The sequence below is a fragment of the Corvus kubaryi genome, unplaced genomic scaffold (assembly GCF_017639235.1).
Source record: "Corvus kubaryi isolate FWS band 111438036 unplaced genomic scaffold, C.kubaryi_AGA036_p1.0 65021, whole genome shotgun sequence".
Lineage (NCBI taxonomy): Eukaryota > Metazoa > Chordata > Aves > Passeriformes > Corvidae > Corvus > Corvus kubaryi.
This window is the reverse complement of record NW_024581700.1, coordinates 60,889-84,448: the sequence shown is the minus strand read 5'-3', so window position 1 is coordinate 84,448 and position 23,560 is coordinate 60,889. Positions and strand designations below refer to the sequence as shown.

The window sequence follows — 23,560 nt, the reverse complement described above, 5'->3', positions numbered from 1 at the left end:
AACATTCTGGACATATCACATGAACTTTCTGTTTGTTTTGATGTTTGACCTTATTTTGTACTGTCCTTATTCTTACTGTAAAAATAACAGACCAGACTAAAAATTTTCTCCCTGCTATTGAACACTTATATCTCAAGGGACTGTTAAGAAAAAGGGAAGCTTTCCAAGCAGCAAAAACCCATAAGTTTTCAGACATCCTTTTTTGTTGCTTATTAAGACTTCCGACAGTCTTTTTTTTATTTTTTAATATCCTTTCTCCTTCCACTGTCTAGCATCTCTCAGTTGCTTTTAGATTTAAAGCATGTGTGTCCCAAATATGATTTTATGGCAACACATCTTGTCCTGACCTGTGTTCTTGTTTGTTTTCTTCTTTTGCATTCAAGAATTTTCTTTCCTATTTTGCCTTATTGAAATGGCTGTGGGAAAGCAGTGCAGCTAATAAGACACATCTGGCACTTTTTCCTGTCAAAGGGCAAGCCCAGCTGTGAAGCTTGAGCAGCTTGAGCAGCCTGGGCTGTACAGAGCTCATTAACTTCATCCTCTAGAAGCAGTGTGCTACAATTATTGAAGCAGCTGTGAGCAGAGGGGCTAAGAGGAGGCTTTGAGCTCTCCCCACAACATCAGGGCCAGGGGCAGGCTAGAACAGTGGGAAAGCACTCCAAGCACTTTCTCTCCTGGAGAGGGAAAGGATACAGCACAGCCCTCTTCTGCCACAGGTTTGTACTACCTGTTCTTTTCTAAGAGAGTGGGCAGCTTCCCCCACCTTTCTTCTCTGCCACTGTGCCCTGGCCCCACAGATTCAAGTCCCTTTTCTCTCTTTTCTCTCCCAAGATGCCTCTTGCAGCAGGATTCCTGAGCAGCAGCAGTCCAGTAATATTCATGTCCAAATGTCTATTTGAAAAGCATCACTGTTCCAAACTGTATAAATAATCCAAGGATTAGCTGTAGAGTGTTTGAACTCTGACCAAGACATTTGTTGCTATTATCTAGGTTTCATTTTTACTCCTAGTATGACAGGATTCTCTGGGATATGAAGTCTCGTGGGCTTGCTCTTGGCCAAGAATCGCAGAGACCGATGCTGTGATGATACAACTTCTCTTCTGCCAGTTCTGATATTCTTCTTTTGCCTTAATTTTCATTGCTGTCTCTCCTGATCAACCTGCGTATTCTTTTCTTAAAAAGGTTCCATATTAGGATGGTATGAGTTAGCTGGGCTATGCTGATTTATTTTGGGTAAGAATTAGCCTGCTGTGGACGTTCACAGCTGGCTGGGAAAAGTCTCCCAGACTGGCACTTTTCAGTAATAAATTATCTGGTTGAGTTTGTCTTCTCAGTCTTAGAAGTACAAAGCCCACATAAGTCTTTAGATCAGGAAGTTTTGAAGGTTTATGTCCTTCAGTGCTCAGGCTGGAGACTTCCCCTTGCATAGTGACCTTTGCATGGCAATATTTGAATATTCCCTCAAATATCTGATCATGGAGGCACCCGTCCTTCATTTTGCATAATGCATGTGAAGGTATGGTTTGATATTTTCCACATTTTCCCACAAGATGGCACAACTTTCTTATGAACAGTGCATGCTGAAACATGGAATGCTTTCTGCTCTGACAGTAATACAAGGAATTGACATACTCTGTAGAGCTCAGGTGCTTTATTTTGCTCAGAATTAGTTGATTTACCCTGACTAGTTATCTTGGAGAATTTTGCCTTCTCTCTCAACTTCTTGTCCTCCTCTCATTGCTTCTTTTCCAAGTCCTCAGAGGACCTATGTCCACGCCATGACAAGGTGGGCTTCCCACAGCCTTGAACTTCACTAGGTGATTCTTGATTTCGGGAAATGCCCTTTTTTAGCTTGATGTCCACTTCATCTTGAAGGTAAAGGACAAACCATTTCTGGTGTTCAATGAGGTGAATGCTTTGAGCTCTGTGCTGAGCACAGGGAGAGCAATGAGCAGTGTGTTTCTCAGCAAAAGATGTCTAGAAAATTTGAAGCTGTTTTCTGGTTGGTTTGGTTTTTTAGTGTTTGTTGTTGCTATTGGGGGGTTTTTTGGTTGTTTTGGGGTTTTTTTTCTTGGGTGGGTGGGGTGGGATTTTTTTTTTTTGGAGCAAATTGTGCCATCAGTTATCCCTTATTTCCCATCTGTGATGATGCACTTGACATACTTCAGGCTTTCTGACAAAGTAGTTACAATCTGTACAGGAAAGTGCTGGAATCCAGGGTTTTTAACAATCATCCATGAACAGTGTGGTGACAGAATTGGAAATCTTTTTCTGAGGTATTCTCTACTTTAAGCAAAAACAGATTTGATATTACTTTTGGTTTCTCTTATGAAGCATCCAATAGGAGTTGTTTCTCTCTGGGTAAATGCTCTGAACCACTCCATGAGCAAAATTTTTGACGTATCATTATAGGTAAACTTTTGGACTGGGTGCTAAACACCTTAGATGTCCTAGGGGTTGGGATCAAGGAAGAAATTTCACAGTGTGAAATCCCTGGCTACCTGGTTTTCAAAATCTCAAAAATTACGCTTTCAAAATGTCATGCAAGTGGCATGAAAATATCTACAAGAAATCTCAGACACTGTTTTTGCATTTGGAATGGGAGAAAAATAGAGTATTTCGTACTCAGGGTACTGAGTCTTTGATACTGATTTGGACAAGTTATTAACCAAAGTCATGCATGCTGAGCAGCCCTGTCACAGAAAATACAGAACCCACAATAGCATCAGTATTCAAGAAAGTGAGCTGTTACATCCCCCAACCCCTCTAGTCACATTAACACTTTATTCCACCTTTCCCCTCCTTTAGTCTCAATAAAGAATAATTTTCCCTGGAAAAAGATAAAATTACATCAAGTGAGAAGGAATTACCTTAAGGGGAAGGGGAGCAAGAAAGAGGGAGTTAATATTTTAGTACCCTACCCAGAGCCTGAGTATGTTGAGTCAATTTGTCCAGAAGCTGAAGGAGAAGGACCTGGGAGAAGCAGATATCTAGTCAGCCACTCTCCTGTTGTCTGCAAGCTGGTTTTTTGCCCTCACACCTAATAACAGACACTGAAAAGCAGGCTCAGGATTGGTGCTTTTCTTTTTTTCTTGCACACCATGAACTTGTGTTCTCTTCCTTAAAGTTTGCTGTGGATTGCTTTTGAAATAAAACTCATGCTGACCTGCCACAACCACTTTCAGTGTTAGAGACTCAGCACTGCTCCTCTCTGGGTAGGAATGTCCCGTTCTTGTGCCCTGTCATGCCAGTACATCCTTTCTGTGAGACAGAATGACTGCAGGACATAATCACCTATTCAGAAACATGTTCTACTTGAACCCTTCAAATCTTATTATGTCAAAATTCACATGACTTATTTCTCATGCTCCATTACAGGCCAAGCTCCTTTATCCCACCCTGAACTTCCCCGAGGTCACTGCAGCTTCATCCCAAAGCGAGTGGCAAGCCAGGAGCCTGCTGCACCACTGGCACAGGTATGCTCATTTTGAATTGACTTCAAATGGAACTTCAACTGAGTTCAGCAAGACAAACATTCTAATTTGGGAACATCAACATTGTTCATTTCAGTCAAAAAATGTTAAAACAAAATATGTCAGCTTTCCAAGACATTATTTCAAAAAATGATAAAATACCAGCAGTTCCTCCAGAATGGAAGGAGTGATTCCCAGTCTAGCCTGTCCATAGGCAACGGAAAGCAGTGTGTGAATGAGATACAAAAGGACCTTTTGAGCCAAACCAAGGGAAGGAATGTTGAAGAGCTCTTCTGTTCAAGCCCTTCACTACTGAAGGACAAATTTGGAAGGCATCACCCAAGGCACCAACTGATTGTGCACAATGCCACATGACAAGATGATGGGGGCAGTTCAGGTTTTCAGTCTCTGGCACCTATATGCCACCACTCTACAACCCCCTGAATATTTTTTTGAGGTGAATGATAATCATTGAGCAGCCTAAGAGTGATGCAACATCCCTTTCTCACCCTCACAAGTCTGCCAGTAAGGCAGGAGCCAATAGAACAGGGAAGTTCTGGCCTTCTTTGATTGCTCCAGGGAACAGTCTAATCCTTGATCATGCTAAATTGTCATCTTCTATCTCACCACTTGTGTTTTCTCAGGGGTTTATAGAATTTTCCTGTTGGTATTTTAGTCTTAAGTATTTGGATGGCTAAATTATCAGAGTAATTCCATGTCTCTCTTTGTTTCAGTCTTCTGTTGCAAGGCTTTAGTTACCTTTTTGCTACTACACGATTTTTCCCAGCAAGCTCTGGAGAACTGCGGCTGTGGAGAGGATAAGATGCCATTTCTAAGACAGAATTTAAGAGAAGTTGTTGGGGGTTGATAATTTTTCAGTCACCTTAAACAATCTTTCCCTCATACTCCTCATTTTAATCACTTGGCATTTTAGTGTATTCAAGTCATGGAGAGATAAAAGAATGAATGGGATTGCAAGATTTTGTCTCCTGTGTCTCAAGCACAAGCAAGCTTCCTCCTGAGCAAGGTTATTATTGTCAGGGTGGGGAAGGATAACGAGACACTTTTGCTTGTTTTACTCAGTATCCAAATGCCAAATAATAAAACTTCATTATATCAACTCAGAGATGCCAAGCAGAGGTTTGTGGGGTTTCATCCAACACTGTGGGGCTGGATACAGGGGCTTCAGTTCTTGCAGCCATCACTTAAGTCTGTGACTTTGGACCTGGTAATTTCCCTGCAGCTGGTGGGAGCCAACCTCCAGATCAGGTTGCTGCTTTTAATAACAGAATGAGGAAATCTCTTTGTGATAGAACTTTAGAGACAAAATGCTTAAACATGAAAGAGTGATCAGCTTCTTGACCTCAGGCCAGTTTGCAGGGTGGAGAATTAGGTCCATGCTGAGATCTGAAAGTCACTTAATGAAGCAACTAGAAAGGCACTTAGTGAAACAACTAAGCTGGGGAAATAAAGCAGTCCCAAGTGAAGCTCATGAAGCATGAATGATGCATTGGCATTGTCAACTTGGTAGAGCATCCAGAGTACTAAATTAGATACATTTGAGACAGAAAATGGTAAGAAACTTGATTTCAGAGAGTGCAAAATATCATCTAATGTGGTGACTAAATTAATGACTTCATTTTACAACTGGGAAGACCTTGCTGGATAACCTCATTTTATCTGATTTTTCCAGAGCAGGCACCATTCACTCAGACAAATTATTTGTAGGCACACTTGGGCAATGCTGTAGCAAAAGATGAATGGATGCAGTGGATGGGTAGCCACTTGACAGCACAGGAGCTCTGGGAAGAGCTCTGGTTCCACACTGTCACAATATCACCTCAGAGGCAAATCCAAAGTCACTGCAGCACTGAAATACTGATCCATGTTTAGAGCACTACGCTGCATCACTGATAGTTGCTAGATATCATTAATGTTATGTTTATCTGGAAGGAAAATGCATTGATATGAAGCTTCAAGAACCTTTTGCAAAAGCCAGTTGTGCTGAGTTGAGCTGCCTAAAGTTGATATCACACAAAGTTTATTATTTGGCATTTGGATACTGAGTAAAACAAACCACACCCAGGTGCCACCTCAATTTTTCCAGTATGACTCCAACTATGACAGGAAGAAGACTAAAATTGTGTCAAAAAATAACAGTGCCATCCCTTTTTGACATTGTCATGAATATTAATAAATGAACAACATTATATTGGGCATACAAAACAGCACTTTCCAACCTGCAGAGAGAATACATTGCCTAAAGGTGGTAATTCAGTAAGATAAATTTGGATCTCAACTAAAGGGCACCTCAGTAATGTAAATGTAATGCTCCTCTCTGTGGGTTTTACCTTTAAAGAGTACACATTTCCGATTTCTCTGTCCCTCTGTAGACTGAGGAATATGCATTCCCATACAGCTTCTTATTGTTCCCATCAGATCCTCACTCTGAGAGCTGCTCTGACTAGGATTGGAGTGAAACTAAATTAAATTTACATATTCAAGAATATATTCCAGCTGTTGGTTTTTGTCTGGTTGGGTTTTTTTCAAGTTAACTTTCTACAACCAAGCCAGTCAAAAAGAAAGAAAAAAAAAGGGGTTGGTGTAGCAACAAATCCTTTGCACTGAAACATCCTTAATGTAGTAATCTAGAGCTCAGCCCAAATGCTAATCCAGACTTGTGCTGTCCCAGTGGGGAAACTTTAGCAATATTACAGAAACCACGGTGAAAGTCTTATGGAAGGGTGCTGAAAAAGGCAAAGTTGCTCCAGGCTTTGAAATTATTGCTTTTTCTGCTTTTTAATATTAGAAATATCCAGGATAATGAAGCAATTTATCTCTCTCTGCTGCTGTAAGGTGGGATATGAAAATCTGTCAATGTCCTGCCTGCAAATTTCTCATTTGTGAAACTCATGTCAGTTCTGTGTCCAATGAACACCTTTAAGTTTCATTACTAACAATGGTAAAAAACCCACATATTTCTCTTTCATGGTAATTTTGAGCATACAAAACTGCATATAAAAAGAAATACATTCTTATATTTCTTACGGTAAAAGAAATGTCTTTTAAATTCCACAGAAATAACAATGTCTTTTTTGTTTTGAAATGGAGTTGAAGTCAGGCATTGTGCTCTCTTGCAGAGCACACAGTAGAGCAAAGAGACCAGCTACTGCAGTTTGCCTTTGACATCCTTCCTGAAAAGTCAAGGTTTAACCTCCAGGATTTTATTTTTCATCTTCTGGTCCTTTGATGAGAGTTTTTACCATTTACTTTCCTCTGCCAATATGGTCAAAGATTATTAATGGTGATGTTAGCAAGAGATAATATGCAGTGTTTGAATTGGGTGGGGGTTTTTGTCTTGGTAAGGATTTTTGCTTCCGATAATTGTTTTAGATTTGATAATTGTGCATTTCCTGATTCACTTAAAAACATAAGAGAAGAGCCTGAAGTGTTTTATTTTTTTTTAAATTTACATGAACTTGTAGCTCTAGACACTCCCTTAAAATCAGTAAACAGAAAGAAGAACAAGTAAGGTAGAAAAGGAAATAATTAAATAATCCAGAGAGATGGATAGCAAGGCATAGTGAAAGTCTTATAAAGTTACATTTATTTTGGGCAGTTATGACTAACCCTGTGCTGAGTAATAGGATAGGAGGGAAAACAGGATTTCTGCTGGCTCTGTGGTGTTGACAGGCAGCACTTACACTTCTTGGAGATGTATAATCTGGAACTGAAAGTCAGAATTTTCAAGGATATTCTTAGAACTGAGCACTTAGTCCCAAGGGAAATTCCTGACTCCTCATTGCTTATTGTATACTTGTTCAGCTCCCACGTTTCCTTGTGCAAAAATCAGGGATTTTAACCTTTGTTATAATTGCAATATACCCTTGATTTAATCAGCAATCATATGGATTATACAAGGACAATGACGATCTTGAAGGTGTTCAGTATTTTGGTCTTGATCTGGCAAAATCATTGAGTATTATCTTCAGCATGGACATAGTTTCCATGAAACAAGCATGTTGTTTCTGCACACAAGACATTTGCTCTTTTGGAGTCAGCAGAAGCCTCCAGGGAAGCAAAAACAAGGGGAAGAGAGTGGGAAGCAAACACAGTGCCTGGGAGCACTGTCTAAAACAGCAGTTCAGGAATTTGGGAGGCCATCTACCACCAGCTGATGGCTTGATTGCTCTCTAGCATAAACAGCTTGGTGCATGATTTTGGAAAGCACAGATTATTTTGGCAGTTTCTGACCTGCTTCCCAGAAAGTCTTTTGCAAATCCAGACATTGAGAACAGACAGGTGCTCTCGATGCTCTCGGGTGCTGGAGACATCCTCTGTTGAGACTAGAAACACTCCTACAGGAAAATTTGCTAGGTAGTCTACTTGCAGAAAACCAAAAAAGTCTGTCATGGTTTGAAATTACTTTTCATCATTTCACATGATTTGAAATTATTTAAGAGTGCTGTGAAACAATTACTCAGAGCTGTCCATCTTGGCCTGACTGTAATGTACAGCTCTGTGCTGATGGAGACAAACCTGTGAACTGCCAGGAAAGCACCAGCAGAGGAGGAAGCTGGGCTAGGGCCTGCAGCAAAGTAACAGTGGGAAAATCAAATGTGAGTTACCTGACATGTTGCTGTTCACAAAGACAAGGATTCTGGCTCTGAGAGCGATGTCTCTCTACAAAGCCCCAAGTGAGAATGAATAGCCTCAATGAGGTCTCAGTTGGTGCTGATGAGGATCTTCCTATGTCATGGAGCTGAGATTTTTTGGGTGTCTACTTAGGTTATTAATCTGCGGGAAAGAGAGAAGTCATACAAAAGGAGCACAAAAGCAAAGAAAGATTTTTCTTCTGTGTGTTTCTGGAGTATTTAGTTGTATAATCTTCATGCTTCTGCTTCCAAAAGGAGATAGGATACAGCTTGGCTCTGTCAGTGATCTTTAAAAATAATTGGATTTTAATCTCTGCTACTGTCCTACCTAAAAATTGAATGATAGTCTGACTGACAGAAAAGAAAGAGTGCACAGGACTTTGAAATGCAGCAATCATTACTGTATCAGTATAACAAAAGATGAAAGTAGCAGCACTGAGAAACACAGAGAAAATTGTGAATAGGCTGATGTAGGTATGAATTGTGCCACAGAACCAGAAAGACTGCTAACAAAGGTACAACAGATGAGCCACAGACCAAGGCACAGTTGCTTAAAGGCAGTAGAATTGAGAACAATTAGCAGATGCAGCCCAGCATATCCAAGGCGTTATGGTAATTTCGCAAAATGGGCTTAAATTAGAAGGGAAGAATGCACAACCATAACCCTTTCTTTCTCTCTTTCTTACTTTTGGGAGGTGAAAGAGTACTGCCTTATTGCACTTGCCATTTCCAAGCCTGCCTGAGCAAACTCCCTCTAGTACAAAGGGTGAAGTCCATGAAGACCGAAGTGATATCTCACTGTTAGTGACAATACCTGCTCCTTGCAGACGAGTAGTCAGGAGATGCTAATTCATATCTCAGGCACACATTTCAGCCCAGCAATTTGCCCATCCTGCTCTGCAGTCAACAAACCCAGTCTGCTGGAGTGAGCAGCTGCAGAAAAATCCATACAGCTGTGTGCATGCAGTGATGTTCTGTGCTAAGTCTGTGCTGGACTACTCTGGACTACTCTGGGATGAAGCCTCTGGATTTCTGCAGAAGTTATCCTGTGAGTTAGATATAAAATGGGAGGCCTCTGCATGTCAAAGAGTTTTAAAAAGGAGTTCAATACTCTGTTGTTTTAATGCTTCTTTTATTGTTTTGGTTTTTTTTTCTTATCACCTCAAGTTTCTAGCAGGGCTCAGGGTCCCACAAAGTGCATGTCAGACCAATGGAACATCAGAAAGGCAGGGAAAACCTGTCCTATGGACATTGATGGAGGGAAATTCGGAGGGAGAGTCTTGGAAGTATCTTGGAAGTTTTCACTCAAAGTCCATAGATTTAAACAGAAAAATTTCCAGGTGACAGGCAACCATTCCAGGTGTTAGGCATGCTGATGAGTTACCATTTCCAGAGGCATTCTGCCCTGTTCTCAGCTCTTGCAGAGGCTGAAGGTAAGACAGCATCAGTTTAGTAGTGAATCATTCGCTGATATGCCGAGATTTCTCCATAACAAAACTTCACCATCCCTCTACAGGTCATTCCTCTGCTATTGGTGACCTTTCAGACCACATCTCCCCTCTGTCTTCTAGGTGGAACAACTTCAGGCAGACCCTAAGAAACAAGGCTCATAAACTTCTTTCCTGTTTCTCCTAGACCAGGGCAGAGTGAACTTGATGCCTTAGGTTTTACCTTTTATATTTTTCAAATCCTGTACTGCCTAGTGTGTAACTCTGAAGTTCCTTGTAGCCTGTTAATTTCTGCTCTCTCGTGCTAGGTAGACATAACAAAGCCTCTCTGGGCCTGCTCTCCAAGAACACCCAGACCATCCCAGGCCCAAAAAGTATAAACCAAAAGCTTCTAAAGCGGGGGCAAGCTTGGGGAAATTACATCATTAACTGAAGCTTTAATTGGAGAATTAACCCTGATATGCAAATGAACCAAGCCTATACAAGTGTGAAGAACTCGTGACCTGTCGTCCATCTTGGTGTCCATCTTATCAATAGCCTCTGGCCCCCAGGGGGTACCTTTGAGGACCTTTCAAATAAATACCTACCTTTATTCCCTTATTCTTGTCTAGTCTGTGTTTTTAGGTGGCCACTTCAGGCATCTAACTCATACACACCTTTAAATTGCTCCAAGATGAGCACAGTGGCAGCTTGTTCTTTCCAAAGTTAGCTGTGCTGAGTTGCTCTTTTTTCTCTAACAGAAAAAAAAAATAGTGTTGCTCATTGTCAGTGTTGTTCATTGTTATTGGTACAAAAGCTCATCTCAGAGCTCTGGCAGCTTTTGCAACGTTATCACAATTTTTCATGTAACTGGTATTTGGTTGCATAAGGTAGAACTACAGTAGGAGCAGTGAAGTTTTTAAAGCACAGAATTCTCTGGAATATGGACTCTTTTGACCTCCTTTATGCCGTGTAGTCTTACCTAATGGAGTTTTTCTGGTTGCTAAAATATGAACATTTTATATTTAAAAAATAAAGGAAGAACATTTAATTTAGAGCTGAATGTGTAGGCTGGTACCCAAGAGCTGAGAAATAAATCATTGTATTATTGTTGTCATTCTCCTTAGACCCAGGAAATTCAGCGTGTAAGCTCTATTTTAAAAGTTAACAAATTTTCATATAGAAATATAAGGTAAGATATTTAAACAACTTTAACACAAAGAACTGTATAGAAGTATTATTCAAAGCATTATTGATGGAAAAATTACCATTGTCCCAGAAATAGCTCAGTGGAAAATATTTTTCCCTCCTCTGGAAGTATGAATATTGAACATCTTTTATCATAATCAGTGGTGCTTTTCACCATTTCAGTGACGAACAACCAGCTTAAATTCTGAATGATCCAATTCTTGTGCCTGTTTCTCATATCAGTCTGGCATAATTACACTTGCAGAGTGATGAAAACACAGCTTTGTGTAGTTATTGTCTCTGAAGTAACTGCTATTTACCCTGGGATATAAAATTTAAACCAAATCCTTTCTGACATAGGCAACCTCACCCACAATAAGAGACTTTGCCATTAAAAGGGAGTAAACAAATCTGATGCTTAATCAGAGGACCCAAGCCTCCAGCTTAAGCTTTGTGGCACATCTTCATTTCCCAAAACCATTCTAAATACAGAAAAAGGTGTCAAGTTACCAACATGCTGAAAAGAGAAGCCCTCAAAGCTCCAAGTCAAAAGAAGCTACAAACTCAATGAAGTGGCCTTGCGACTTCCCTTCCAGCCTAGCCTAACTTGGCCTAGCCTAACTTGGCCTCGCCTATCCCAAGGCAGTGAGAGCTGGATTTCCTAACACGGCAGGTTTTGTGACTACACTGGGACAGTAGCATAAGCTATAAAAACAAAGCTCTGTGCAGTAATGGGAGACAACTTAATTTTTTTTATTAAAGTGCTTAATAGGGCCAGTGGAGTGATGGAATTATAGCTGGCACAGTTTCTTGCAAGTGTTTACTTTTATAAGTCAAGTGTTTTTGTTAAGACAAATTGTGTCAAGCAGCATGTTCAGCCCACATGCTTGTCTATTCCCTGAGGATATGAGGGCTGGCCTTGATATCCAAAAGAGGTCAGAAGAAAAATTCCATCTCTTTACACTATCTTGCTGCTTTTAAGAAGTGAAGAAGAGAAAAAGGGACAACGCAGAGTTCCTGACAAGTGGGGCTTGTGTGGCTTTCACTTGGGCCAGCAAAGGTCCAATGTGCAGACGTGAAGAGCCCTCTGTGTGCAGCCTGGGGTGTCTGGATAGTGCAGCTGGAGCTGGTTTGCCAGCAACCTCCCTGGAAGTTGTCCTAAGGGACACACAGAGCGAAATCAAAGACAGCCAGAAGAGACTCAGAGCTTTCAACAGTAACATGAGATTGCCAAGGACATAGCTCTGGATGACACACCTAGGGTTATTTTAGCAAATGAGTGTTTCCACTGCAATGTGGATGCACACAAAGATGCAGCAGCCTCAAGAAAAACAGCGGGACTTGATTATAGCATTATGGATAAGATAGGTGTTATTGAATTGTACAGCTGCGTGAGTCACAAGGTAAACTATCCTGTATTGTTTATAAAACAGCTTCAACTTCATAATCAATGAGAAACACTTCTCCCATTTCCTATTTTCATTCTAACATAATTTGCATGGCAATAGAGCACTGAGGCCTCAATCAGGAAAGTGACCACACTGTACCAAGCACTGAACAATCCAGGGGTGGTTACGATGCAATGTTTGCAACAGCTCTTCCCTGAGTACAATTTTATGGGCAGTTAAATGCTACAATAAGGACACAGAACTTATCAAATAAGACCCAAGTTAAGAGAAAACAGCCTAAATGTACTTTCATCAAAAGTACAGGAAGCAATATGCTTCTCTTAGAACTTGCCTCACACAAAGTAGGCACCAGTGAAATTAATCTCTTGTCTGTGTGATGAAGCTGTCCAGCACATTTTTTGGGATAATAAACTAGCACTCCTCAGTGCAAATCATAACACATTCTTATGTGCAATAACACAGGCAAAGCTGAACAAAGAATGGTTCAGATGTTGAAGTACTGGCCCTTCCCAGCCTCTTCTCTTGTTTTGGAAATCAGTTTAGAGACTGATTGATTTTCCTGGGCTACAGACAGGTTGCAGGCTGGTTTTTAGTTACATATTTTTGCCTTTCCTTCCTCTTTCTTCAGCACCTCCAGAGCTGCTTGGGCAGAGGGAAGGAAGCAGCATCCTGAGACATTTCTTACCAAGGAGGGGCCATGTCCTGGAATTTGGGTTGGATGGTTACACGTAGAAGTCGCTCCTCTGTGTGTGGGCTGCTATTTTTCTTTCTTTACGATAGCCAGACTGTTTTAATCTTTTCAATAGTAATGATGTGTGGAAGGAATGATTTTTCTGTTTATTAAAGCAGTTGGACCATAATTGCAAGGAGAGGGTAAAGGAAATGGATTTTTTATATAGTTCTTGATATAATTTCTAGGGTAATAATACTCAGATTGCTATGTTTGACAAAGGACATATGCATATATATTTATATGAGGGGGAAAAAACACAAGCAGGGGAGGAAAGGTGTCTGAAGGAGAGTGATGAATTTAAAATGCCTGGCTTAGTCTGAGAAGGTGAGAATGGGACAGACAGAAATTGCAGGCTTGACTGATTTCTTCCCTGGATACCTGACATGAGAAGCAGCGTTGGCTACAGCCCAGCTGATGGGACTGTTTCACAGTTTGACTGCAAGCCAAAAAAGCCTGTTGGGTTTCTGTGCTCCATTTGGTTTGTTGCCACAAACAAAGAGTACAGCAGCCAACAAACACCCAGCAATGTTGACCTCCCCTCTGCAGCAGCAGTAAGCTGTTTTATGGCTGCATCAGCAGATAGGGGCTTTTGGTGTAAATGTAGAGAGCTACTGGAGTGATGGAATAGTATTTCACTGTTTTGTCACACAAGCATATTTGGAGGCATATGGGGGACATGATCTGCTTATTCCTGTGTCTGTGATCTATTAATTTATGCAACACCTGCTGAAGAAAAGGGTGAGATTAATTTTGCTTAGATCTAAATGCCTGCCAGGTATTCCCCCCGAACTCTTTTCATGCTTGCTGGACAGAATTTGATGTTTTTAGTGAGCAGATAGTCTTGATCACCTTAAGTGTCTCCTTGAGTTTAAGTGAATTAGTCAGTGCCTTTTTGTCTCCCTTGACCTCTCAGGGTAGTTAGATAAAGAGCCCAGACATAAGTGTCTATGCTGTAAACAGCTTAAATGAGATCCCACAAAAGATGTCTGGACCCGACAGAACCATGACACATCCATAAGGATCACTCCTGCAGTCAGTGGTAGCTTTGTCTCCCTCGCTTCTAGGTGGAATGGTTACAAGGAGTACTTCTCAGAAAGACTCCTCCTGGATCATGGCAGCAATACCTACCAAAAAAAAAAAATAGGAGTTTAATGGGCAATGCTTTCTAATTGCTAAAATAATACTAATACTAATACTAATACTAATGTGCCTTGGCTTGCTATCTTCGTTTTTCTTCCTGCTAGAAGTCTTTATTTAGATCTTCTGTCACTATGAGGTCAGAATGTCAACATTTTGTTTACAGAGCTGAAGACGCATTTTAAGGTGAAAAACAAACCCACTAACACTCAGAATATAGTTAAATCTCCTGATTCAACTTGGTTTTATATCTTTTGTGGAGGGCAAATTTGGAGAGAGCATCTGTGCAAGACTCACATACAACTTCATGAAAGAATGTTGTTTCTCCAGTTTACCACTTTAAAGAAATATTATCCTGGTGTCTTCATGTCCATCTTTGAGGGACATTTTGCTCCCTTTTGATTGCAAATGTATTTCAAAGGTGTTTCAGCTCTCTTTCTGCCCTTGTTACTTCCCTAATCACAAGGTCTTGTGGTCTTTTAGGCAGCTGCCAGACATCCAGGGCAAGAGTAATGAGATATCTTCATGCTAACTTCAGAATGAATCTCTTATGAATAAAGGACGATGTCAGAATTCCAGGTTTTATATGTTGTTCTAAATATCTTTTTCAGAAAGTAAGACTAACTCTGATTATAAGGTTACATTAAAACATCTCCAAACTGTGTAGCACAAGTGTTTTTTTCTATCACCAGCAGTTCCTGGTTGCAGATCAGAAGGGCTTTATGTGGCCAATGTGTGACATGTTAGTGTACACTGCTCTCCTGGATCCATCACATCACACATGATAGAGCCAAGTTCTGTAAATTTGTAAAAAAACCACACATTCCATTTAGGCTTGAAAAAGTGCCTGACGAAATGAAGTCCCATAATGTCCAGAAAGTAATTTCATTCTGTATCCATCTGCAAAGTTTTTTCCCCTTTCCCTGAGGTGAAGGGAAAGATCTGCACAAGTGTTAACAATCCCTTTATTTCTACTTCAGCATTTCAGTTGTTGGGTTCTGTCCACCAAACAAGTGGTGTCAATGGGGTCACCTGTGTTTGATCATTAGTGGGAATGCATGTCCTTATCTGCATCCCACACTTGACTAGCACTGCTTGACTCCTCATCAAGCTGGAAGTGATTAATTCAGTAGGACCATCCTTTTCTTGATGTCAAGGGAAGAAAGGTCAGTGCCAGCAACTGCTGATTAAGTTTAGCAAAGTGAGGAAAGAAAATTAGCAGGATTGAGCTTTGTCACCTCTTGCTTTTTGGTTCAAGTCTTCAGTGAATGAAAAATCATCTGTGCCTGATTAGAATTCATGTCTGTCAGAACATATTTCAAAGAGACAGTAACTTCTACATGGCTCAGGCTGAGGTAAGTCTGGAAAATCACCTCTCTTTACAGACAGTTCAGCAAAGACAAATGAACATTGATGAGACTGCAAGATTATTGGTTCAGAGAAAGTAAATGAAAAACTTTTCCTGGAGTTTAACTGCAGTCAAGGATTCTTAAGGATGCTGTGGGTTTTGACCGCCGCTTCTCTACTACCCTCCATGAATAGCATATGAACGTGGTACAGAGAAAGCCTTCTTTAAGGATAGCTAGAAGTGCGGGCTTTCTTAAATTTAGTTTGATTTTGCCATTACCAGGGAGGTAAGCCATGGTTATTTCATTCAGGAAATAGCCACACATTTTTTGAGGAGTGTGAAAAGTCAACTAGATCCCTTAATGAAATAAAGTTTATAAAGGAGGAAGAGGGGGAAATATCAGCAGTATTAAGCCTGCAAAAGACAAGCTCATTTCTCATGATCAGTTGTACAAGAGTAAATTTCAGAACAATATTTTTAGGGCAAATATGACATACAGGAAGAGTGGGAATGGAAGCCAGCCTAAGATAATCTGCCTGACACCCAAGGGATTTAATAGCAAATTGCACAGCACAAGAGACTGTTGCTGTCACGTTACTGTACCTTACTTTTGTTTGGTATTGACTGATTGCAGTGTCAGTTCATTGCCCCCAAAGAACAGAGAAATTGGAAAATAGAGGCAGCATTCTGCTTTTCTTGAAAGAGATCTCATTTTCTGTCTGTAGGTTCTAGAAATATGAACATAAAAAGAAAAAGAGAAAACTGAAAAGAGCAAGACAACATCTTAGCTCAATTTCCATGTGTAACTTGTTAGTTATTTGTACAGTTTTACTTACCGCAGTTGTAAAGTGCTGAGAACAAATCCCACAGGAAAAACTCCAAAGTATTCCTCATGGAATTCTTAATCTTAGAAGTGCTGCAATATCTCACATGTGCGAGTGAATATTATGCATATGATGTTAAATGGGAGATAGATATTTCAATGACCTGCAATAGACCCCTCTTCCAAGCAAGTCTACAGCTCTGGTGACACCATGGTGGTCGCTCTAATTTAGCCACCATATCTTAGAAGAGCTGCTGATGTGATTCCCTCACATGAGACAGGAAAAAGTAGTCATGTCTCCTAAGGCAGAAGCAGCAGTGGTGAGGGAAGGAAAGATATTGAGTGCTACTCACATTCATGAAGTGCTGGTTCCCATAAAATCATCTGGAAGGTATGTGCTGGGACTATTGTTAGTGTTGTCATGATTTTAGCTTGGAGCATTTCCCTGTGTTCCTTGTAACCTGCAAACAGAGCAGAGGTGGGAACATCCAGCTGCTTCTGCTGACAGTCAAAGCCTGTTTGACCAGCTCTAGGCACAAGTGATGGGACTCAAGCAGGAATAACAGAACAACCTCTGAGAATTTGGAAACCAGACTCAGACAAAAGATTCTAGGAGCTAAAACTCTGGAGAAACAATTCCTTTTGTTTTAGCAATTTCTTTGCTCTTTTCCCCTGCCTGGGACTGTACTGTTCCACTTTTACATCAGTTTCTCTTCCCTGTGTGTATTATAATTCAGTTGTTCAGACACATAACTCAGGTAACCAGGTAGAATGAGTCACTGTTCACCACTGGCCGTGTCCCAATGTCTGATTCCATCTGTCATTAAACAACAGCCATGAACAGGAGAGCTGCATGAATATTACCATTAGGCCTTAAAGGAATTTCTTTCTCTTGGTAACACAAAAAAAGAAGAGCTTCATACTGCATTGCAGAAATCTCTATCTTTGGAAGCTCACAAGGTCAAAGGTACATGCAGATTACAGAAACAATGAGAAATTCACAGAAGAATACTCCATCAGTCTTTCCCCGTTCCTTCTCTCTGCTGTCTACCTTGGCAGGAACATCGGTCTTCACTCTGAGAAGTCAAAAAGATTTTCTTCCAGAGAACAACAGAAAAAGAGCAGGCAGTTCTTGTCCTGAATGGCTCTCTACACTCAGCTGTCTGTGAAAGGATGTACAACCCTTCTCAAGATTGCAATTACATTACCTTAGAATTTCTACTTTGAAATAGACACAGCATATTTAAAGGTAAACCCAAACTTTTGAGCAGTATCTTTGAAAACAATCAGAAAATTAACAGTGTGACACTGCATTTCCTTCAGTGAAGTTTTGTAATTCTTTGGAGTCCATTTTTCCCAAATGACCTCTTTATCTGCTTTGAGCTAAGAATGCGTACAAGATGTAGCAGGGTGGTGGCCTGATGGGAATGCTGATCTCTCAGGGAGCTAACCAGAGTATTTGTATCTGCCTGTCTCCGTGACTCATGCACGGGTTGAAAGTTATTCCCCTCTGAGGGCCAGAAGCTACCAGCTCCTGTGTTTCACTGCATGAGGTATCTCACTTGCACCCTCTGGAAAGCTTTCTTACCTGGATAGCTCTGTTGACAAAGGTCCCATTTTGGGATTCCACATTGGTTTCAAGGAGATATTTCATATTTAAGTTCAATGTTTGCTAGTAAAATGAGGTTTAAAGAGAGAAAGCCTATCCAGTCTGTCATGATTTTTTGTTGATTCTGCTCCTCTACTGGTGCCCCTAGAGATACTATCTCAGCACTGCCATCAAGATAATTCCCTGCTTTCTTTGGCGGGTTGTATGGTCTCTTCAACGTGTGCAGTTACCAGAATGGCAAAGTGAAAGGGAAGCAGAGCACAGAGAAACTTCAGACCTCAACTATTTCCTTGTTTTTCTAGTCTAGAAATGGCTGGTTTCGGAGGCAGTTTCTGTAAGGCAGAAAAGAAGCTGGCGTAGAAGGTTGTGGTTGTACTTGGTTCACCCACAGCAGCAGGAAATACACATCAGCCAACATACCTTACTCTCCTCTCTCTGACAGTCTGATAACATTCCTCTACTGTAAACCCAAAACCAATGCTGAGGAATGTTTTGTCTCTAAAGTCTTCCTGTTCTCAAAAATAGGCCCACTGGGACTGGAAGCTGTACCTGCGGTTTTAGTAACCCTTAGGTGTTCTCTCCTGGAATTTGCTCCTAGGAGATACTTCCACAAACTCTTCACACTCATGATTTACCCCACTATGACAAAGCCTGCTCAGCTGTGAATAAAAGTATAGAAATAGACAAATCTTATTTACCTGCGAGCCGGTCAGGATAGAGGTCATTTTAAATAACTTTCAGCTCTCCAAAACCTACTGGTCTCAGTTAGTCCTAAGAAAACATTTCCATTGATAATTCCATGTAACTAGGAATTTTTTCCTGGCAGTTCTTTGCCTTTCTAATCCTTTTCTGTAGTGGTAAAAAGCATTTGGTCTGCTACTTATTTTAGGAGTTTGGTACATATGCAAAAAGAGTAGGATGTAAATCAACACAGGATGCTGTTTTCCCAGATGAATAGCCCTATGTAAATGTAAGAAATTAATATAAAATACTTTCTAATCCAGTTTATTTATGTGGTAAATCATCCTGGACCCTACAATTTTATTTTAAAGACTAAAGAAACCCACCACTTTAAAGATTAATTTTCGTTTGATTCCACTTCTTGCACAAATAAGTTCCATTTAAAAGAATCTAATGAAGAAGTTTCTAGTTTGAGCCCATCCAGCTGTAGATTCCTTGTCATGCAAAGTTTTAGGTAACAGTAAACATAATTTCCCATTACTGCTGCACTTATACTTAGTTTGACTTCCAGTACAAGCTTTAAAGCAAGTGCCAAGCAATTTATTGGGATGACACAAACAATAGAAATGAACCTTAAGTGAGATGTTCTTTATCAGCCGCTAACAGCATCTATCCATTTTTCACCTCAGGAAATATGTAGGTAAAACATTTCATGTGTTTAAGAAGCTTATAGTAGGCCTGTCAAGCATGTATAGGGAATAAAAAAAAAAATCAGTAATTTTAGAATAGAAGAAAAAATAACATCCTATGAAAATGTAACTTGCTTAACATTTTAACTGTTTAAAAGATTTTTTTTTTTCATTTCCAGTGGTTTTACATTCCACAGACTATGGAATTTTTTTAAACAGGAAAGGAACAGATTTTCTTTGACTTTCTGGCATCTCCCTCAAAGTGAATTCAAAACACAACTTAAATCTCTGAACACTTCTGTGTTGCCAGCCAGATAAATAAGCATTGCAGCAGGATGCAACACCTGCAGATGTATTCTCCCGAGTTTGTGGCTTTCTTCCACAGAACAAACACTGTGAAATTGCTTCTACAGGTGTCCCACAGAATTCCTGCCTTCCCAGCTCCCTTGCTCGTTGAAAACACTCCACACCACAGGCCAGGCTCAGACCACTGCTGTGGGCAGGATTGCAATGGTTTTGTCAGGGTAAAATAGTGTCAGCCAGAATAACCAGCAAGGCAGAAAGAACATTCACCTCCCCACTGCTTCACTCATTATGTGGGCACATAACAAGGCTCCAGGCATCTAAGACAGCACCAAGTACCCTGATCATTCATAACCTGGGTGACAAGAGCAGAAGCCTTTTCCTTGGGATGGTGAGCAATTACAGAAAATTGGGGCTGTGAGGGACCTCAGTCTAATAACCAGTTTATTCATCTGCCCCAAGGCAAGATCTACTGGCCTGCCCCAAAAATGACAGATGTTTATCTAGCTCTAATATCTTATTAAAAGCTATTGGTAACAGGCACACCACACCAACCAGACAATTTATTTCTATGTTTTGCTGTACTTTTAGCAACATTTATTACCAATGCATTTTGCAAGAAGCTTTATCACCATCTTTCTCAGTGCAATCAAAGTTACATTTAAACAGTCTTGTTAAGAAATCCAATTCATTGTCAGCAAACATAATTTCATTTCCCTTTTATCACTTCTGGAAAATGTTAACTCTATTTCAGCAGGGCATGGGGATACCAGGAGGTTCTAATAGGTTCCTCAGTGGTCCTTTTGTTTCTTGTTTGAAAAGATATTTGCCTTAAAAAGTACCAGAAGAAGTAGGCTGCCACTCTCAGTTAATAGTCTCAGTTACTTACTGATAAATGCAGGGGATCCACAGGAACAATACTGGAGAATTAAGTCCTTATTGCCTCCTAACTGGTTTCTGGTTATCTTCCACCAGGAGGCCAAGGGTAGCCACCCCCTGCTTTACTGGAGAGGATGTATTTGTTCATTGGTACAAGATTTTTCTACCTAAATAGTAGAACTGGGGAGAAAATTAAGGTGGTGCTTGGATTACCCACACAATGAAGGTGCGTTTACTGCAATCTCTGACATTACCGTGCTTTATGAGAACCATTCAAATGAATGAATGCCTCAAAGTAATAATCTTCGTTTATATCTGCTTTTATATCATACATCTTCTATAATTCATGAACCTCTCCCTATAACAAGCCTATAATATTTGACTTTATAACAGTATAACCCTATAAAATGTGGCTCTATAAAAGGAGATGGAAGACAACACAAAACAGACATTTCCAGGGGACAGAGTGATCCCATCCTGTGACTATGGTGCTTTGTAGTGGCAGTAGATGAAGCAATGCCTTCCTGCAGGCTGTAATTAAATGGAAGTACCAAAGCATGTCTGAGAACAGTGCACTTTGTTTCCCTTCAAACATTCCTTTGCAATTAAATACATTATTATTTTAAGCATCCACCTCTTGCATTGGGAAAGTTGTTCCCACTGCAGAGATAAGGAGGAACATAAAGAAGAGATGGGAAATCAAGCAAAAATATTACCTGCTGGGGTCTTCGATGGCCAATAAAGTAATTAACAGCACAGCTGCTTGCAACCAGGTGGAACTAGTCTGCAGTGACCACTGCAATCAGAAGTAGAGGAAAGGAAGGCAGGAAAAGGAGAGAAACTAGAGGTTTTCAGCTGTCAGAGGAAAATAAATTGGCTGGCTCTACCCCTTTCCACTAAGCTGTCGAGTAGGCACATCTTATGTTCCCCAGCCAGTCATGCAGGCTGCAGGAAAAAAGTGGTTTGGGGACTTTCCATTTTCCCTCATCAAAATGTTAATCTTCTGAATAACATGTTTGCTGCAGAAGCCATGAGAAGGGAACAGAGAAAACAGCTGGTTAGAGACAGAGGCTGTTGGAAACCACCTGAAAATGTGCTGTTGAAAACGTGCAAGCACACACTTCCTCATTTTTTATTCATGTGAGAAAACATTCATTGCCGCTGGAACTTTAGGCTGATGCATCCTATGATTAGTTTCCTGGACTAAAAGGGTAAGGGAGTCAACATGTTCTTTAACACTGAACATGGTGATTAAATCTTGCATTCTGAGCAGGAAAACTGGGTGGAAACAGTAAAGTTTTAGGGATATAATCTCAATTAGAGCAATCAAGTGATGGCAAACGGTGAAAACCACAATTCTGTACAAAAGCCTGGTAAGAACTTTGCTTGAGCTAGGATCAAGCTAATACATGAAGCTGGTATTTGCCATGCTGTGTGCAGCCTTCCAGGAGCTGTGTTACTCTGGGAGGCAAAGAGCTGATCACTGGAATCACAGAATTAACGGAAAAGGACTTATTTAACGGTATGAGAAACACAGAACAAGTGAAAAAGCAGTATCTTGTTCATTTAAGTAAACACTTATAAAGATCATCTTCACGAAATGAAAGCAAAGTATGAAAGCAAAGCTTTCCATGGAACAGCAGGAGTTGAGTGGGTTGGAAGGAATCAGAGATAAGGGTGACAACCAGCTGTGAGAGCAGGCAGTGTGAGGCAGTGTGTACTTTTTCCTAGGAATTGAACTGGAACTAGCATTTCCTTCAGTGCATCACAGAACGGGCCACAGATTAATTTGTAAAATTGTCTGAGCATTTGAATTTGAGCATCTTTGGCTACAACTGAAACAGACTTGAAGAGGAAGAAAACCCTAATAGCAAAGGTGTTCAGTCTGCTGGATGAGCTATTTCCACCTTGAGGTTCATACTAATTTTGTTTACTTTGCTACCCTTTCTACCAATCCTGCCAGACACTAAAAATACCCAACACAGTGAAAATCCAGTCCTTTCCACTGTGGACTTTGGCATATGACAATTCTCTCGAGAGACAGCAATGAGATGTGGAATTTCTGAGCTCAGCACATACCTAGGAAGAGGCAGAGGAATATATCTGCTCTCAGTGGTGACCACAAGGAGGTGAAAAAAGAGGAGATGCTGACTGTGACTTGAAGTCTGGGGTTTTTTCCTCCCTCCAGCAATAGAAGCCCAAAACTTTTGTTTACTTATTCTATTACTATTGTAGTGAAGAGGTGAAGAAAGATGATAAAAATATAAACTGGTAAATAATTCAGAAAGAGAAGATTTCTAGTCCAAGAGACAGAATTTATATAGTTTTAAGAGGAAAAAAAAGAGAAAAATGTCATAATATCATCGGATTCCTACCATCACTCTCTTCTGTAACAGTTTTTGTTGAGGCTGAAGCATGTACATCCTTACAAAAATCTCTGTGCCCTTGATTTTAATATTTCTGGTTTACAGGGTATCCACTCAAATCAACAGATAAATCATTCCCACTGTTAAAGTGCTATTCTCATCAAATTCTGCTTTCCACAATGAAACCTTAATATATGGTGTGGCAGTTTGGCAATATTTGGAGCTATCTGCAATACTGTCACAATGACGTTGGCTGATATTCATTATGTTCCTGATTGGAAGACATCTAGGAGAGAAACGAGTGAGTAAGCAGTTTCTGTAAGTCAGTAGGAGCCAAGGCTCAAAAAAGTTCCAAGGAAAAAAAGTGAAATGCTGACGATTAACTAACAAATCAAAGTGACATTCCTGTTTAGCTTTATCAGAACAAAATAACTGATGCTGAGAGGCTGCCTGTGATTCTGGGTACCCACCATCAATCTAAGAAGAAAGGTTCCTGCCAGCCTCAGGAACAGCAGCTCAAAGCCAAGGGGTACAAGTCTCCTGGCCCTGAAATTATCTGTCTGGGGAATGTGTCCTACCTTCCTTGGCATGCTGAATGTCTGGATAGCTGACCACTCACAGCACCTGACCTAGGCTAGGGGGAGTAATGAAATAGTTCCTGTTCTTCTTTCAGAAACAGGTAAAACAAAAGAGCATCTGTCTGTTAGAGTACAAGAAAAGGGCTTTGAGTAACAGTAAAAAGGCTGAAAGGCAACAGAAGCTGGTATATGTGCATCACTTTTCATGTCATGTAGACTTGCTGTAAATCCAAATAGGCATTTAGGGTCCAAATTTCAGATT

General features: G+C 40.4%; 2 long non-coding RNA genes across 2 annotated transcripts in view; one reads left to right on the top strand and one right to left on the bottom strand.

The window, feature by feature from the left end:
- The first annotated feature begins 569 nt into the window (after positions 1-569).
- Positions 570-23,560, top strand: part of LOC121672871 — a 34,882-nt gene continuing 11,891 nt past the window's right edge. The window contains exons 1-2 of the long non-coding RNA XR_006019066.1: positions 570-716; positions 3,379-3,476. This is a non-coding gene — a long non-coding RNA (uncharacterized LOC121672871). The remainder of the gene's footprint in view (positions 717-3,378; positions 3,477-23,560) is intronic.
- LOC121672870 lies at positions 13,735-21,522 on the bottom strand. The gene is made up of 4 exons (XR_006019065.1): positions 21,071-21,522; positions 16,547-16,654; positions 15,974-16,098; positions 13,735-14,009 (listed from the first exon to the last, which is right to left on the bottom strand). It is a non-coding gene; the product is annotated as an uncharacterized LOC121672870 (long non-coding RNA).